This window comes from Sphaerodactylus townsendi, linkage group LG09, assembly GCF_021028975.2.
Source record: "Sphaerodactylus townsendi isolate TG3544 linkage group LG09, MPM_Stown_v2.3, whole genome shotgun sequence".
Lineage (NCBI taxonomy): Eukaryota > Metazoa > Chordata > Lepidosauria > Squamata > Sphaerodactylidae > Sphaerodactylus > Sphaerodactylus townsendi.
The window spans coordinates 15,841,501-15,860,612 of record NC_059433.1 but is presented as its reverse complement, the minus strand read 5'-3'; positions in this window follow the sequence as shown (position 1 = coordinate 15,860,612).

Below are 19,112 nucleotides of genomic sequence, written 5' to 3'. Positions count from 1 at the left end.
ATTTAAACATTATCTTTACAGATCTTCATTAAGTCCCTGTGTTATCCTAATTGTCACTTCTCTCCGGTCTTATTGTTTGCCAGCGTTATTCAATGTGTCATTCAAACTTCTACGCACACCCCAATATCATGAAAAGCTTTCATTTTCCTTATTTATTTATTTCAATCCTTTTTAATTTGGTGGGTTCTGTGAAAGTCCCAAAACTTCAATGTTTGTACTTTTCTGTACATATTAAGGTTTTATCAGTGCTATCGGCTGCCTGGCTGAGGAGCACCTCAAGCTGAAACTGGAACGTGGCAATGTCACAACCTATTTCCAGGAACGCAATCTTTTCCCCGCAGCGTTTTGCAAGTGACTGATGATCAAGATCTAATGGTTTTACTGTTCAGACAGGATGAAATTGCATGTGTGCGAGAGAGCAGTCTAAGTAATGTTTAATTTATGTTTAATGTATCAAAATGCAGCAAAAGACTTTTAATAAGATGTATGTTCCTTTACTATCCATAACTCATATACCAACTACGGGATATCATGTTGATAATTTATGTCCATTACCATCTTCTGACAGATCAAAATGTAAAATGTGCCCTACACAAAGGATGCTGCTGCATAAAAGGGCGGGGTCCTGCAAATGCTTGCTGTGGAATAAAATAGCAATCGGGCATCTCCAAAGAGAGAAGTTTCAGGATTGCATTCAAGATGCTAAAAATACCTCATGTGTGGGGAAGAAGGTATGAGAAGAATTGGAACAACATAAAATGTGAGAGTCACTGACCCATGACGATGGCCAATGGCCATGCATTGACATTTCTTTTTTTAAAATTTAAAAGGTAAATTTATTAAAGAAAAAAGGATACTGTTGCTATTGATACACTACAAACATTGTGTTAAAAAAAAGAAAAGAAAATAATAGAAGTAAAACAATGCCTTAACAGACCAGGTGCTCGGGAGCAACAGCCGCAGAAGGCCATTGCGTTCACATCCTACATGTGAGCTCCCAAAGGCACCTGGTGGGCCACTGCGAGTAGCAGAGACCTGGACTAGATGGACTTTGGTCTGATCCAGCTGGCTTGTTCTTATGTTCTTATGTTCTTAACAATACAGCATTGTTGCAAAGTCCCCTTAATTGGGACGGTCGATAAATATTAACTTTCTCCATTGGTTACTTCACCATCCGTGCCCCCACCCCCCCCCCCCCCCCCCCCCCCCCCCCCCCCCCCCCTCCCCCCCCCACCCCCCCCCCCCCCCCCCCCCCCCCTCCCCCCCTCCCCCCCCCCCCCCCCCCCGCCCCCCCCCCCCCCCCCCCCCCCCCCCCCCCCCCCGCCCCCCCGCCCCCCCCCCGCCCCCCCCCCCCCCCCCCCCCCCCCCCCCCCCCCCCCCCCCCCCCCCCCAAAACCCCCCCCCCCCCCCACCCCCCCCCCCCCAACCCCCCCCCCCCCCCAACCCCCCTCCCCCCAAACACCCCCCCCCCCCCCCGCCCCCCCCCCCCCAAACCCCCCCCCCCCCCCCCCCCCCCCCCCCACACCCCCCCCCCCCCCCACCCCCCCCCCCCCCCACCCCCCCCCCCCCCCACCCCCCCCCCCCCCCCCCCCCCCCCCCCCCCACCCCCCCCCCCCCCCACCCCCCCCCCCCCCCACCCCCCCCCCCCCCCACCCCCCCCCCCCCCCACCCCCCCCCCCCCCCACCCCCCCCCCCCCCCACCCCCCCCCCCCCCCACCCCCCCCCCCCCCCACCCCCCCCCCCCCCCACCCCCCCCCCCCCCCACCCCCCCCCCCCCCCACCCCCCCCCCCCCCCACCCCCCCCCCCCCCCACCCCCCCCCCCCCCCACCCCCCCCCCCCCCCACCCCCCCCCCCCCCCACCCCCCCCCCCCCCCACCCCCCCCCCCCCCCACCCCCCCCCCCCCCCACCCCCCCCCCCCCCCACCCCCCCCCCCCCCCACCCCCCCCCCCCCCCACCCCCCCCCCCCCCCACCCCCCCCCCCCCCCACCCCCCCCCCCCCCCACCCCCCCCCCCCCCCACCCCCCCCCCCCCCCACCCCCCCCCCCCCCCACCCCCCCCCCCCCCCACCCCCCCCCCCCCCCACCCCCCCCCCCCCCCACCCCCCCCCCCCCCCACCCCCCCCCCCCCCCACCCCCCCCCCCCCCCACCCCCCCCCCCCCCCACCCCCCCCCCCCCCCACCCCCCCCCCCCCCCACCCCCCCCCCCCCCCACCCCCCCCCCCCCCCACCCCCCCCCCCCCCCACCCCCCCCCCCCCCCACCCCCCCCCCCCCCCACCCCCCCCCCCCCCCACCCCCCCCCCCCCCCACCCCCCCCCCCCCCCACCCCCCCCCCCCCCCACCCCCCCCCCCCCCCACCCCCCCCCCCCCCCACCCCCCCCCCCCCCCACCCCCCCCCCCCCCCACCCCCCCCCCCCCCCACCCCCCCCCCCCCCCACCCCCCCCCCCCCCCACCCCCCCCCCCCCCCACCCCCCCCCCCCCCCACCCCCCCCCCCCCCCACCCCCCCCCCCCCCCACCCCCCCCCCCCCCCACCCCCCCCCCCCCCCACCCCCCCCCCCCCCCACCCCCCCCCCCCCCCACCCCCCCCCCCCCCCACCCCCCCCCCCCCCCACCCCCCCCCCCCCCCACCCCCCCCCCCCCCCACCCCCCCCCCCCCCCACCCCCCCCCCCCCCCACCCCCCCCCCCCCCCACCCCCCCCCCCCCCCACCCCCCCCCCCCCCCACCCCCCCCCCCCCCCACCCCCCCCCCCCCCCACCCCCCCCCCCCCCCACCCCCCCCCCCCCCCACCCCCCCCCCCCCCCACCCCCCCCCCCCCCCACCCCCCCCCCCCCCCACCCCCCCCCCCCCCCACCCCCCCCCCCCCCCACCCCCCCCCCCCCCCACCCCCCCCCCCCCCCACCCCCCCCCCCCCCCACCCCCCCCCCCCCCCACCCCCCCCCCCCCCCACCCCCCCCCCCCCCCACCCCCCCCCCCCCCCACCCCCCCCCCCCCCCACCCCCCCCCCCCCCCACCCCCCCCCCCCCCCACCCCCCCCCCCCCCCACCCCCCCCCCCCCCCACCCCCCCCCCCCCCCACCCCCCCCCCCCCCCACCCCCCCCCCCCCCCACCCCCCCCCCCCCCCACCCCCCCCCCCCCCCACCCCCCCCCCCCCCCACCCCCCCCCCCCCCCACCCCCCCCCCCCCCCACCCCCCCCCCCCCCCACCCCCCCCCCCCCCCACCCCCCCCCCCCCCCACCCCCCCCCCCCCCCACCCCCCCCCCCCCCCACCCCCCCCCCCCCCCACCCCCCCCCCCCCCCACCCCCCCCCCCCCCCACCCCCCCCCCCCCCCACCCCCCCCCCCCCCCACCCCCCCCCCCCCCCACCCCCCCCCCCCCCCACCCCCCCCCCCCCCCACCCCCCCCCCCCCCCACCCCCCCCCCCCCCCACCCCCCCCCCCCCCCACCCCCCCCCCCCCCCACCCCCCCCCCCCCCCACCCCCCCCCCCCCCCACCCCCCCCCCCCCCCACCCCCCCCCCCCCCCACCCCCCCCCCCCCCCACCCCCCCCCCCCCCCACCCCCCCCCCCCCCCACCCCCCCCCCCCCCCACCCCCCCCCCCCCCCACCCCCCCCCCCCCCCACCCCCCCCCCCCCCCACCCCCCCCCCCCCCCACCCCCCCCCCCCCCCACCCCCCCCCCCCCCCACCCCCCCCCCCCCCCACCCCCCCCCCCCCCCACCCCCCCCCCCCCCCACCCCCCCCCCCCCCCACCCCCCCCCCCCCCCACCCCCCCCCCCCCCCACCCCCCCCCCCCCCCACCCCCCCCCCCCCCCACCCCCCCCCCCCCCCACCCCCCCCCCCCCCCACCCCCCCCCCCCCCCACCCCCCCCCCCCCCCACCCCCCCCCCCCCCCACCCCCCCCCCCCCCCACCCCCCCCCCCCCCCACCCCCCCCCCCCCCCACCCCCCCCCCCCCCCACCCCCCCCCCCCCCCACCCCCCCCCCCCCCCACCCCCCCCCCCCCCCACCCCCCCCCCCCCCCACCCCCCCCCCCCCCCACCCCCCCCCCCCCCCACCCCCCCCCCCCCCCACCCCCCCCCCCCCCCACCCCCCCCCCCCCCCACCCCCCCCCCCCCCCACCCCCCCCCCCCCCCACCCCCCCCCCCCCCCACCCCCCCCCCCCCCCACCCCCCCCCCCCCCCACCCCCCCCCCCCCCCACCCCCCCCCCCCCCCACCCCCCCCCCCCCCCACCCCCCCCCCCCCCCACCCCCCCCCCCCCCCACCCCCCCCCCCCCCCACCCCCCCCCCCCCCCACCCCCCCCCCCCCCCACCCCCCCCCCCCCCCACCCCCCCCCCCCCCCACCCCCCCCCCCCCCCACCCCCCCCCCCCCCCACCCCCCCCCCCCCCCACCCCCCCCCCCCCCCACCCCCCCCCCCCCCCACCCCCCCCCCCCCCCACCCCCCCCCCCCCCCACCCCCCCCCCCCCCCACCCCCCCCCCCCCCCACCCCCCCCCCCCCCCACCCCCCCCCCCCCCCACCCCCCCCCCCCCCCACCCCCCCCCCCCCCCACCCCCCCCCCCCCCCACCCCCCCCCCCCCCCACCCCCCCCCCCCCCCACCCCCCCCCCCCCCCACCCCCCCCCCCCCCCACCCCCCCCCCCCCCCACCCCCCCCCCCCCCCACCCCCCCCCCCCCCCACCCCCCCCCCCCCCCACCCCCCCCCCCCCCCACCCCCCCCCCCCCCCACCCCCCCCCCCCCCCACCCCCCCCCCCCCCCACCCCCCCCCCCCCCCACCCCCCCCCCCCCCCACCCCCCCCCCCCCCCACCCCCCCCCCCCCCCACCCCCCCCCCCCCCCACCCCCCCCCCCCCCCACCCCCCCCCCCCCCCACCCCCCCCCCCCCCCACCCCCCCCCCCCCCCACCCCCCCCCCCCCCCACCCCCCCCCCCCCCCACCCCCCCCCCCCCCCACCCCCCCCCCCCCCCACCCCCCCCCCCCCCCACCCCCCCCCCCCCCCACCCCCCCCCCCCCCCACCCCCCCCCCCCCCCACCCCCCCCCCCCCCCACCCCCCCCCCCCCCCACCCCCCCCCCCCCCCACCCCCCCCCCCCCCCACCCCCCCCCCCCCCCACCCCCCCCCCCCCCCACCCCCCCCCCCCCCCACCCCCCCCCCCCCCCACCCCCCCCCCCCCCCACCCCCCCCCCCCCCCACCCCCCCCCCCCCCCACCCCCCCCCCCCCCCACCCCCCCCCCCCCCCACCCCCCCCCCCCCCCACCCCCCCCCCCCCCCACCCCCCCCCCCCCCCACCCCCCCCCCCCCCCACCCCCCCCCCCCCCCACCCCCCCCCCCCCCCACCCCCCCCCCCCCCCACCCCCCCCCCCCCCCACCCCCCCCCCCCCCCACCCCCCCCCCCCCCCACCCCCCCCCCCCCCCACCCCCCCCCCCCCCCACCCCCCCCCCCCCCCACCCCCCCCCCCCCCCACCCCCCCCCCCCCCCACCCCCCCCCCCCCCCACCCCCCCCCCCCCCCACCCCCCCCCCCCCCCACCCCCCCCCCCCCCCACCCCCCCCCCCCCCCACCCCCCCCCCCCCCCACCCCCCCCCCCCCCCACCCCCCCCCCCCCCCACCCCCCCCCCCCCCCACCCCCCCCCCCCCCCACCCCCCCCCCCCCCCACCCCCCCCCCCCCCCACCCCCCCCCCCCCCCACCCCCCCCCCCCCCCACCCCCCCCCCCCCCCACCCCCCCCCCCCCCCACCCCCCCCCCCCCCCACCCCCCCCCCCCCCCACCCCCCCCCCCCCCCACCCCCCCCCCCCCCCACCCCCCCCCCCCCCCACCCCCCCCCCCCCCCACCCCCCCCCCCCCCCACCCCCCCCCCCCCCCACCCCCCCCCCCCCCCACCCCCCCCCCCCCCCACCCCCCCCCCCCCCCACCCCCCCCCCCCCCCACCCCCCCCCCCCCCCACCCCCCCCCCCCCCCACCCCCCCCCCCCCCCACCCCCCCCCCCCCCCACCCCCCCCCCCCCCCACCCCCCCCCCCCCCCACCCCCCCCCCCCCCCACCCCCCCCCCCCCCCACCCCCCCCCCCCCCCACCCCCCCCCCCCCCCACCCCCCCCCCCCCCCACCCCCCCCCCCCCCCACCCCCCCCCCCCCCCACCCCCCCCCCCCCCCACCCCCCCCCCCCCCCACCCCCCCCCCCCCCCACCATCACGGATGGTGAAGTAACCAATGGAGAAAGTTAATATTTATCGACCATCCCAATTAAGGGGACTTTGCAACAATACTGTATTGTTTTACTTCTATTATTTTCTTTTCTTTTCTTTAACACAATGTTTGTAGTGTATCAATAGCAACAGTATCCTTTTTTCTTTAATAAATTTACCTTTTAAATTAAAAAAAAGAAAAGAAATTTCAATGCATGGCCACTGGCCAGCCTCGTGGGTCAGTGACTCTCACATTTTATGTTGTTCCAATTCTTCTCATACCTTCTTCCCCAAACATGAGATATTTTTTAGCATCTCGAATGCAACTCTGAAACTTCTTTCTTTGCAGATGCCCGATTGCCATTTTATTCCACAGCAAGCGTTTGCAGGACCCCGCCCTTTTATGCAGTAGCATCCTTTGTGTAGGGCACATTTTACATTTTGATCTGTCAGAAGATGGTAATGGACATAAATTACCAACATGATATCCCGTAGTTGGTATATGAGTTATGGATAGTAAAGGAACATACACCTTATTAAAAGTCTTTTGCTGCATTTTGATACATTAAATATAAATTAAACATTACTTAGACTGCTCTCTCGCACACATGCAATTTCATCCTGTCTGAACAGTAAAACCATTAGATCTTGATCATCAGTCACTTGCAAAACACTGCGGGGAAAAGATTGCGTTCCTGGAAATAGGTTGTGACATTGCCACGTTCCAGTTTCAGCTTGAGGTGCTCCTCAGCCAGGCAGCCGATAGCACTGATAAAACCTTAATATGTACAGAAAAGTATAAACATTGAAGTTTTGGGACTTTCACAGAACCCACCAAATTAAAAAGCATTGAAATAAATAAATAAATAAGGAAAATGAAAGCTTTTAGTGATATTGGGGGGTGCGTAGAAGTTTGAATGACACATTGAATAACGCTGGCAAACAATAAGACTGGAGAGAAGTGACAATTAGGATAACACAGGGACTTAATGAAGATCTATACAGATAATGTTTAAATGGTGAGAAATGGAAATGTGGTTGAATGGGAAGGTATTGTCATAAGAACATAAGAACATAAGAACTAGCCTGCTGGATCAGACCAGAGTCCATCTAGTCCAGCACTCTGCTACTCGCAGTGGCCCACCCGGTGCCATTGGGAGCTCACATGCAAGATGTGAAAGCAATGGCCTTCTGCTGCTGCTGCTCCTGAGCACCTGGTCTGCTAAGTCATTTGCAATCTGAGATCAAGGAGGATCAAGATTGGTAGCCAGAGATCGACTTCTCCTCCATAAATCCAGGTTAGTGGCCATCACCACCTCCTGTGGCAGCATATTCCAAACACCAATCACACGTTGTGTGAAGAAATGTCTTTCCCTGTTGACTTAGGCCATTTAAACACTTGTGATCTCCTCCTCTTTGAGTGTACATTCCCTTCAGGTTTGATTCTTGCCTGCTATGCACATTTCCCTTGATTCTTGTTTATGCGCTTGCCCCACTGTCAGATCAGAGAATCCCCGCAGTTTCCAAAAAAATATTTAAGTGCCACTTTTCCTCTCCCTCCACAGAGAACATGAAGGAGATCGCCATGCATTAAGCCTTCCTCGGGCTTTCTCACTCCTCCCTGCCTTCTGCCACCAGAAGTTAGAGAACAGATTGCCTCTCTTAGATAACAACCCCATGTAGGTCTATGCAGAGTCCTACTTACATCTATTCAGTCGGTGGCGGGGTGGCGGCAGCGGCAGCGGCGGCGGCGGCGGCGGCGGCTTCTTCTTCTTCTTCTTCTTCTTCTTCTTCTTCTTCTTCTTCTTCTTCTTCTTCTTCTTCTTCTTCTTCTTCTTCTTCTTCTTCTTCTTCTTCCATTTTCGGTTCCTTGCACCTATCCCTGCTTTGCATCATTTTAATTGTTAATAAGCTTCCTGTACTCTGACAAGCCAAACTAAAGGTGGTTTGCAGATTAAAAATATACCGTAAAGAAGACGACCCAGGGTGGTGCAGTGGTTACCAGCGTCCTGTAGCAGTTAAGAGCAGGCAGACTCTAATTTGGAGAACCATGCTTGATTCCTCACTCCTCCGCATGAATGGTGGATCCTTATCTAGGGGACCAGATTTGTTTTCCCATTCCCATATTCCTGCTGGGTGACCTTGAACTAGTCATAATTCTTTGGAACTCTCTCAACCCCACCGACATTACAAAGTGTCTGTTGTGAGGAGAGGAAGGGAAGGAGTTTGTAAGCCCCTCTTGAGTCTCCTTACAGGAAAAAAAAGGGCAGGGTATAAATCCAAACTCCTCCTCTTTTTCTAAAATACTTAAAGCCAGTAAAAAAAATTACATACACAAACACATTAGAAACAGCAAAATAATTTTGAAAAGGACCTCCTAGTAAATTCTATCTCACAAAGTCTACAGAAGGAGAGACGTGTGGGACCTTTCCTAACTTGCTTTGGGAAGAGGTGACCAAAACCCAAGCAGTTAACAGGTCACATTTTTTCATCAGGAACATTGGCTGGTCAGGCAAATGAAGCTGACACAGTGAAACGTAATGGAAGAGCTGGTCCTACAGGCCCTGAAGCGTTTTATTGCTAATCTTGAAATGAACCTGGGAGTTAATTGGCCAATTAAGTGAATGAAAAATTGGGGTCATCTGATCACTCTAGTTTGCTTTGCTCTCAATAGTAATTGAACTGTGGTACCTCTCACAGGCTGAAGTTTCTGAATTATCTTCAATGGCAGCATCATGTACCGCATGATGCAAATATCTTGTCACATGGATCCACATGATTAGATTGGCTGGCCACATCCCATGCCAAATATCTGGGGATGGGGCTGCCTTCCAGCACTCAGCAGCGCTCCTCACACTCAGAGGTGGGATACAGCAGGTTCTCACAGGTTCCCGGGAGTAGGTTACTAATTATTTGTGTGTGCCGAGAGGGGGTTACTAATTGGTGATTTTGCCACGTGATTTTTGCCTTAGTTACGCCCCTCCTCTCAGCAGTAGCGCGCAGAACTTGAAGCAGTCTAGCAGGAGGTGCACTGGCGTGCGTGGCAGCCTGCGCCTGCGTGCATTCGTTTCCCGCCCAAGGACTGGTGCAGCAGCTGCATCCTTGACACAGCCCCGCCCAGGAATGCCCCACCCCCGGAAGTCCCAGCCACACCCCTGTTGTGCCCTGCCCAGCCCCACTGGCGCTACGCCACAGTTTGAATCCCACCACCATGGGAACCTGTTACTAAAATTTTTGGATCCCACCACTGCTCACACCCCTCCCCTTTCATGGACGCCCACCATGGACGGCAGGAAACCTTGCAACTGGACTTACCAGTGGACAAAGGCACCTCATGGAAGCCAGAGGCCTGGGCAGGAAGGTCTGGGCAGCAGGAGCCAGCCTCAGCAGTTCACCATAGCAGGGAGGGCTGATGCAATTGAGGCCAAGTTGCAATCAGCAGGCCCCAGCAGTTCTCAGCTGGGCCTCAGGTCTTCTGAGTGAAGAACCCTGCTGTCTCCACCTTCTGTTGTGGTGCTAACCGGTCGTGAGCGTCTGAGCCTATCCTGTGACGATGGTGGGGAGGGGTGGCACTCATACCAGTTACATGCAGTTTTCACAGAAGGAGTTACCTGTTTCTCCAGAAACTGTGCTGGATCATGAACAATCCTCATGCCTAACCACATCAGCTGCACCCCATCAAATGCGTGGAGTACAATACCTTCCAAGGCCACGTCCTTACCAACCAGCAACAGCTTTGTCTAGTCAGGATTCAGTTTCTATTTGTTCACCTTTAACAACCTGAACATGGGAATTAAGCCATGGATTGCCGTGGCAAACAATAGGTGGCTTAGAAAAATGCATATATAGCTGGGTGTCATCAGCACATTATTGGCATCCAGCATCTAACAATACATAATTGGCTAAGGGTTCAACCATTCAACAATGAACCCTTAGCCAATTGCAGTGCAGGAGACCCAGGGATCCAAGCCCTGTGTATCCTGGGCCCCCTTTGGCCATTGCTGAGCTCGTGAAGCAGCTGCTCTGGGGACTTCGCAAGGCCCTCTAATCTCCCCCCAATAAAGCCCTTCCCCACCACCCCACTTCACTCCAGAAGTCCAGCTGAGCCCTTCCACCCTCCCTCATCCCCAAAAGGCCACCCCAGTCATCTAAATTCCACCCTAGCCACATCTTTCAATCTCCCCCACCCCAACTTTCACATTTCCACTCTCTCCCACCCCAATTCTCACCTTCAATCCCTCCCCTTACTCCTAGCTACACCTTCCAATCCTCCCCCACCCTAATACTCACCTGCCAACTCTCCCCCATCCCAAGCCTAATCTTTCTAGCCTCCCCACCCCAAGCCTCTCCTTGCCACCCTGCCCCACCAGGACTCTCACTTTTCTGCCCTCCCACACCTCAAGCCCCTCTGTTCTACCTGTTGGAATAAGCGACTTCTGCATGCCTGGACACTGGGGGGTGCTGTATATCACACTAACTGTGATGTTGCCTCTCTTGTTTGCCCTCCTTGTCTGGGCCAGGAGACCGCCCACTAACTTCCTTTCTTCCCTGCTGGCTTCACTTCTGCTCTAGCCTTTGAACCGAGCGCATGGTCAATGGCAGCCTGCTCAGTGGGGCCTTTGCCACTGCAGCATCCACTCACTTCCACACACGTGATGGCGCGTTAGTTGTGCCCACTTGTCATAGGGAAAGTAATCTCTTTAGATAGGGTTCTTTCTATCTACCTTTTCTTGGAACAAAGTTGTGAACTGAAGATGATTGAATAAATGTAAGTTTTACCTTTTACATTTATGTCTCTGGAGAAGTTTCTACAAACTGCATTCACACACACTACTGGGCACATCCATGACTCTAAACGAAATCTAACACTACCCTCTCCCAATCTGCTGCCCCAAACCTCCCCTTTCAACCTTCTGCCACCCCAAGCCACTCCGTCACATCCTTCCCCACCCCAGCCCCCACCTTGCCACCCTCCAGCCGCCCCAAGACACTCCTCTCCACCCTCCTCCTATCCTGACCTACCAACCAACCCCAAGCCACACCCCTTCCACCCCTGAGTCACAGACCCAGACCCAGGTCAGTGTTGCACCATGAGGAAGGGTAGGGTGGAGGCTGCTACAGCTCCACTAAAGCCCATTGTGGGGGGAGATGCTTCCTCTTCAACCCCATTGCATTTCCCCACAATGGGCCCATTGCATTTCTAGGGCCCATTGCATTTTCCCCACAATGGGCTTTGCTGCTAGTCAATGATATTTCTCAATGGCCTTACCTGTATGTGTCTTAAGTGCTGACAACGTCACTTCCAACTTAGAGTGACCTCATGAATCAATGTCTTCGGAAACATCTTATCATTAACAGCCTTGCTTAGGTCTTGCAAACGGATGACCAGGGCTACCTTTTTATCCTCAATCCATCTCATGTCGGGCCTTTCTCTGTTCCTGCGGCCTTCTCCTGAATGCATCCCCAGAAGATTAGATTCCAGCAAAAGTCATCTAAAATGAAACAGACCCTTAATCCAACATGGCTTTTGTCCATTAGTGTTTCATGATCCTCAGCACAGGTATTTCGGCGGTCAGCTTTTCCCAGTGGCAAAGCTGGTTGGATCCAGCCTGTTTTACTGTTGTAGTCCTAAATACAGATGAGGGACATGATCAGTGGTGGTGGGATCCAAAAATTTTAGTAACAGGTTCCCTCGCCAGCCCCCCCCCCCTCAGCAAAGGGGGCAGAGGCAAACCTGAGCCCTGGGCAAAACCTAAGTTAGATGCTTCCCCCCCATGGGCAGCCACCCCACCATGACCCCCCAAATTTTTTTTGCACCAGGTCATTTCTAAATCATCATCACATTATAGAAAATGCCCCAACTCACAAATCTGAACACAGCAATGGTGAAACACACAGGTTCTTTGATAGAGACTGGTGAGATAAAAGGTACGAAAGGCTGAGAATCCATGAATTGCAGTACCTGAAAGGGATTAACCCAGTTCAGGGAGTTACATTATTAGTCGCAATTGCTATATGGAACCTTCACGTTCAAAGGCAGGATGCCTCTCGGGGAGGCGAGGGCGTGGAGATGGAAAAGCAGACCCAATTAGTAACCCCCTCTCGGCACACACAAATAATTAGAAACCCACTCTCGGGAACCGGTGAGAACCGGCTGGATCCCACCTCTGGACATGATGCTTGCTAAGCCCAACCAGTGAACTGATGATGGTGGTAGGATTCCTGGTTTGTAGTTCAGCCTCTTAAAAGAGCAACTATTTTGCACCCGTGGAACCCAACTGGATTGTCTGCTGCCAGGAATCACTCCCTTTCAGCTCTTTGAAGGACAGACTTGGGTTTCTCATTAGGTTGGGCTGCCATATTTATTCAGTTTATGGGGCACCCTTCCCCATACAGACTCAGAGTGGCTTGCGACAGTCAATTATATAAAGCAATAAAATCAATATGTAAAACAATCTCATCCATATTCCAGTGCTGTTTATATCAACCAAGGGGGAATAAACGCCATCAAAAATTTAAACCAAATCCCCCCTAAAAACTGATACATTTACAGAATAGGATGAAAGGGAAAGGAAAAGGGAAGGGGGAAGGGGGAAGGAGGGGAAAGGGAGGCCAGATACCACTGATGTCTTCAGCTACCCTCTAGGAGTGGCAACCAGTGTTATGGTTTACTCACTGGCCCCACCATGCCACCATGGATCCCAGTGGTGGGATCCAAAATTTTTAGTAACAGGTTCCCATGGTGGTGGGATTCAAACTGTGGCGTAGCACCAATGGGGCTGGACGGGGCACGACGGGGACATGGTCAGGAATTCCGAGGGCAGGGCATTCCTGGGCAAGGCTGTGGCAAGGACGCAGCTGCTGCGCCGGTCCTTGGGCAGAAAACGAATGCATGCAGGCACGCCGGTGCACCTCCTGTGCACGCCGGTGCACCTCCTGCTAGATGGCTTCAAGTTCTGCGCACTACTTCAAGTTCTGCGCACTGAGAGGAGGGGCGTAACCAAGGCAAAAATCACGTGGCAAAATCACCAATTAGTAACCCCCCCCCCTTGGCACACACATATAATTAGTAACCTACTCTCGGGAACCTGTGAGAACCTGCTGGATTCCACCTCTGCCTACAGCCACCAAGGGTGAAGAAACAGAACCTGGGCATGGACGCAGTTCCAGCAAAGACCCCCCTCCGATGGCCTCATTCTCCTTGTTATGTCGACACTAGTTATCTTTATCTTTATTAACCTTTAATAGGCATAGATAGATCAGGATTTACACAGACACATTCTGCAGTCTCAAGTCGACACTAGTTACTGGAGGAACCAGAAGGAAATGTTTGAACAATAAGAAAAATAAGAAATTTAGTATTGTATTTTATCTTTCCACTTGTCTGTTTCATGTTAAGAACATAAGAACATAAGAACAAGCCAGCTGGATCAGACCAGAGTCCATCTAGTCCAGCTCTCTGCTACTCGCAGTGGCCCACCAGGTGCCTTTGGGAGCTCACATGCAGGAGGTGAAGCAATGGCCTTCTGCGGCTGCTGCTCCTCAGCACCTGGTCTGCTGGCATTTGCAATCTCAGATCAAGGAGGATCAAGATTGGTAGCCATAGATCGACTTCTGCCCAAGCCCCTTTTAAAGCTATCCAGGTTGGTGTGCATCACAACCTCCTGTGGCAACATATTCCAAACACCAATCACACGTTGAAATGAAGAAATGTTTCCTTTTATTAGTCCTAATTCTTCCCCTTAGCATTTTCATTGTATGCCCCCTGGTTCTAGTATTGTGAGAAAGAGAGAAAAATTTCTCTCAGTCAACATTTTCTACCCCATGCATAATTTTATAGACTTCAATCATATCCCCGCTCAGACATCTCCTCTCCAAACTAAAGAGTCCCAAACGTTGCAGCCTCTCCTCATAAGGAAGGCGGCTCCAATCCCTCAATCATCCTGGAATTGCTTTTCTCTGCACTTTTTCTATCTCTTTTGATATCTTTTTTTGAGATGTGGTGACCAGAACTGAACACAGTACTCCAAGTGCGGTCGCACTACTGCTTTATCTCAGAGACCTTGATGACAATCTTTGCAATTTTATTCTCAATTCCTTTCCTAATCCATCCCCAGCATAGAGTTTGCCCCTGCTTTCACAGCTACATGCACTTTGAGTTGACATGTTCCATGGAACCTCCACTGAGATGTCCAAGTCCACTTTCCTGGTCTGTGACTGATTGCTTTTGACCCATGTAGCTTGTATGTGAAGTTTGGATTTTTTGCCCCTATGTGCATCACTTTACATTTTGCTACATTGAACTGCATTTGCCATTTCTTAGCCCACTCACCTAATTTATCAAGGTCCACCTGAAGCTCTTCACAATCTTTTGCAATTCTCACCACACTACATAATTTGGTATCATCTGCAAAACTTAGCCTGCACGCTACCCTGCCCTACTTCCAGGTGATTTATGAATAGATTAAAGAGCACTGGTCCCAAAACGGATCCTTGGAGGACACCACTCCCTACATTTCTCCATTTTGAGAACTTCCCATTTACACCCACTCTTTGCTTCCTGTTTCTCAACCAGTTTGTAATCCATATTTAGGAGGACTTCCCCTCTTATTCCTTGATTGCTGAGTTTTCTCAATAGTCTCTGGTGAGGAACTTTGTCAAAAGCCTTTTGGAAATCCAAGTAGACAACAACCTCACTGGTTCCACACTTATCCACATGCCTGTTTACACCCTCAAAGAACTCTAATAAGTTTGTAAGACAGGACTTGCCTCTGCAAAAGCCATGCTGACTCTTCCTCAGCAGGTCTTGCTTTTCTACATGTTTAATAATTTTATCTTTAATGATAGATTCTACTAATTTACCAGGAACAGATGTCAAACTGACTGGCCTGTAATTTCCTGGGTCCCCCCTAGACCCTTTCTTAAAGATTGGTGTGGCATTGGCCATCTTCCAGTCTTCAGGGATGGAGGCAGATTTCAGGGATAAGTTGCATATTAAAGTGAAAAGATCAGCAATTTTATGCTTGAGCTCTTTAAGAACTCTTGGATGAATGCAATCTGGGCCAGGGGATTTGGTAGCATTTAGTTTATCAATGGCTGCCAGAACTTCTTCCTTTGTCTACCACTATCTTCACTAGTTCCTTGGATTCATCTCCTAAGAAGATTGGTTCAGGTGCAGGAATTTTCCTCACCTCCTCTTGGGTGAAGACAGATGCAAAGAATTCATTCAGCTTCTCTGCAATCTCCCTGTCCTCCTTTAGCACACCTTTTGTTCCTTCGTCATCTAACGGGCCTACCACTTCCCTAGCTGGCTTCCTACTTTTGATGTACTTGAAGAACTGTTTGTTGCTGGCCTTGATGTTCGCAGCCATGCGTTCCTCATAACCCTTTTTTGCCTCCCTTACAGCTAACTTGCTTTTCTTTTGCCTTTGTGTTCCTTTTTGTATTCCTTTTTGTATTCTTCATCAGTCGAGCTGGACTTCCTGTATCTCTTTCTGGTCATGGGAAAATTTATTCCCTGGGTTAGGAGGACCTGCATGGAGCTATAGCCATTGCAGGTCATGGGGCTGAGATGTGGAGGAGCAAGGAAATAAAATTAACCTTTCTGCCAGTATAGCTCCACTGACAGAAGACAAAGGAGACAAACAGAGATTTTGGAGATTTGTGGGAGGGATGCTTCAGGAATGCAGAGTTTGTGGAGGGGGGAATATATGATTGGGTATATGGATATATTATTCTCAGTGGATATATGATTCTCTGAAGCTTCCATTTCCTATGTAGGTAGGGATGCACATTCAGAAATGTTCACTCTGAGTATATACCTGAAAATGTGTGTTTGTGTGTGTGTCAAGTGCTGTCAAGTTATAGCTGACCTGGCACCTCAGAGGGGGGCTTTCAAGGAAAGTGAGAAGCAGAGGTGATTTGCCATTGCCTTCCTCTGCAGTCTTCCATGGTAGTCTCCCTTCCAAGTGACCCAGTTTAGGTTCCAGTTTCTGACAAGATCAGGCTATATCAGTGATGGCGGACCTTTTCGCGACCGAGTGCCCAAACTGCAACCCAAAATCCACTTATTTATCGCAAAGTGCCAACACAGCAATTTAACCTGAATACTGAGGTTTTAGTTTAGAAAAAACGGTTGGCTCTGAGGCGTGCGCTACTTGGGAGTAAGCTTGGTGGTAGTCGGCGGCTTTGCTTTGAAGCAACCGTGCAACTCTTCCAACGGGTGACTAACGACCCTAGGAGGATTTACTCAGAAGCAAGCCCCATTGCCAGCAACCAAGCTTACTCCCAGGTAAAGGATAGCGCTTTAGTTCTTCACAGGAAAATCAGTGGGGTTTAACAGCGCTTGACAGGGTTACCTACATTGCTTCCCCAAAACTAGGTTTTAGGTTTAATGCTAATAATTGAGCCCAGCGGCCCAGGCCAGCCTAGATGTGTGTGAGGGAAGGAGGGGGGCGACTCTGTTTGCACGTGCCCACAGAGAGGACTCTGAGTGCCACCTCTGGCACCAGTGCCATAGGTTCGTCACCACTGGACTATACCATGCCACCTACCCTCCATCTGAAAAAAACCTTATTTGTGTCCTCGGATATATTCAGGCATCCAAATTGTGAAAGGGTTTTGGGAGATACCAATAAAGGAGACTTGCAAAATTCCAGAAATATTCAGCAATACACAGGAATATTTGGGACTAAAAATTTAAGGTTCCCATAATGTATTGTCAAAGGCTTTCCCGGCTGGAATCACTGGGATGTTGTGTGGTTTCTGGGCTGTATGGCTGTGTTCTAGTAGCATTTTCTCCTGACGTTTCGCCTGCATCTGTGGCTGGCATCTTCAGAGGATCTGATGGTAGTAAAGCAAGTGGAGTATATATACCTGTGGAATATCTTGGGTGGGAAAAAGAACCATTTGCCAGTTAACAAGAGTAAAGAGTAAAGCAAGCTTGATTTGCATGTGTTGAGTGGATTGTTAACAGGCAAATCCATGGAGCTTGCAAAAGCAGAAGATGAAAATGTATGGGGTTTTTTCTTTTTCTTTTTCTTTCTTCTTCTTTTTCTTTGCTTTTGACTTCCTGTTAAAGGAACTAATTTTTTTCCAATTTACAAAGTGTCACTGGTAGTATTGTCGAAGGCTTTCACGGCTGGAATCACTGGGGTGCTGTGTGGTTTCCGGGCTGTATGGCCATGTTCTAGCAGCATTCTCTCCTGACGTTTCGCCTGCATCTGTGGCTGGCATCTTCTGAAGATCCTCTGAAGATCCTCTGAAGATGCCAGCCACAGATGCAGGCGAAACATCAGGAGAGAATGCTGCTAGAACATGGCCATACAGCCCGGAAGCCACACAGCACCCCACTGTCACTGGTAGCTTAAGAAATGAATTCATGGATCAGAGCTGGGTGAATGAGAGTATGAGTATGGGCTGAAGACCCAAGCCAGAAGAAGACTTGGGAAACCAGAGTAAAGAAACCATCCACAGGAATTTTGCTATATGACCCGAATCCTGGTGATTGAGAAGGACCATCATCAAAGTTCCAGAATATCTGTGAGTCAAGGTCACCCCGCTAGGTCACCAGGCCATGAGGCAAGACCACTTCACTGAGTCACAGCACCTGAGTTGATGGGTACCAAGATGGCCATACTTGGCAAGGCCTTTTGATGGGCTAGCAAAGGTAAGGAGAAAGAAGAGTGGGCTATAAAATCTTTATATGCCTCCCAAAGAGCGTTTCACTTAACTGGTAACAACTTATTGGTGATCCCTGACTCAAAAATCTATCTGGCTGTCCTCAACCAGATCTAGAACTTTATCTGTAGCCCAGTGGAACTCTCTGTCAAATAAGATCCTGAGGGATCTGGCTCAGTTCTTCCTGCAAAACTCAGATGTTCCAGTAGGCTTATGGTTGAGGACAACTGTTCGGTTCTACCTGGCCTCCCTCTTCCTGTCCATTCCCTTCTCCTCCCCTTTTTCTTCTTGTTTTGCCCTGCCCTGCCCTTACTTTTCCTCTTCCCTTTCCTCTCTCTTTTCATCACCTCCCAATTGTTAGCGTATGCACTATATACACTCCTTGTTTCCTCCCACTTCCTTTTTCTCTTCTGTTTTTTCTCTCTTTTTATCACCTTTCTGATTGTTAGCCTACACACTATACAAGACATTCATTTTTAACTGTTTTTGTAAATGTTCTTAGCTAGCCCGAACTGCGCTTTGGTTGAGAAAGGGAGGGGAAAACCAAATACATAAAAAAATAAATGAATAAAGACATTTGGGTTGGAGCCGAAACCTCAGGACAGACTTCAGTTGAAGAGTTCACCTGATCTGTCAGCACCCAAAGGCTTGGTCAGCTATTTATTTCCCACTGGATTTACATCTAAATCATCGAAGGCCCCTTCCTTTAAGCAGAGAATATTTTTACTTTTAGCCCATTTTCACTGGTGTTTGCAAATTAGTTTTGCTAGATCTACAGCTGCAAAGTGCATTGAAAGTGGATTGGAAGTGCATTATTCTGCATGTGCGGAAGGGGCCTCGTCCCTTTATACACTTACTTGCTGCCTCACAGCCAGTTTACTTTCCCATTGGTTTTAGTTTTTGTGCATGCACTCTTTTTAGCTGCTCCCAAATTTATTGCACCCCAGGTCCTAGAAGATGATCCATGGCATTAGAACCCTGCCAAAAGGTGACTTTTCCAACCTCTCTGCTTTCCCAGCAGAGGAAATCGAGCTGCCTTATTCTTGCTTCAGGTTTTCTGGGTTTCCTGGCTCCTCTCCTGCCATCCCCCCCCCCATCCAAACAACAGCTCTTCCAGCCACATGTTCAAACTCAGGTCTGTGTCCTGCTTCCTCTCTGCACGAGGTCATCAAAAGGCGCTGTTTACAAGAGCACCAGGGATGCCGCGCACTGAGGGGGCACGACAGTGGCAGGGCGGCTGCGCTGTCGCCGCCC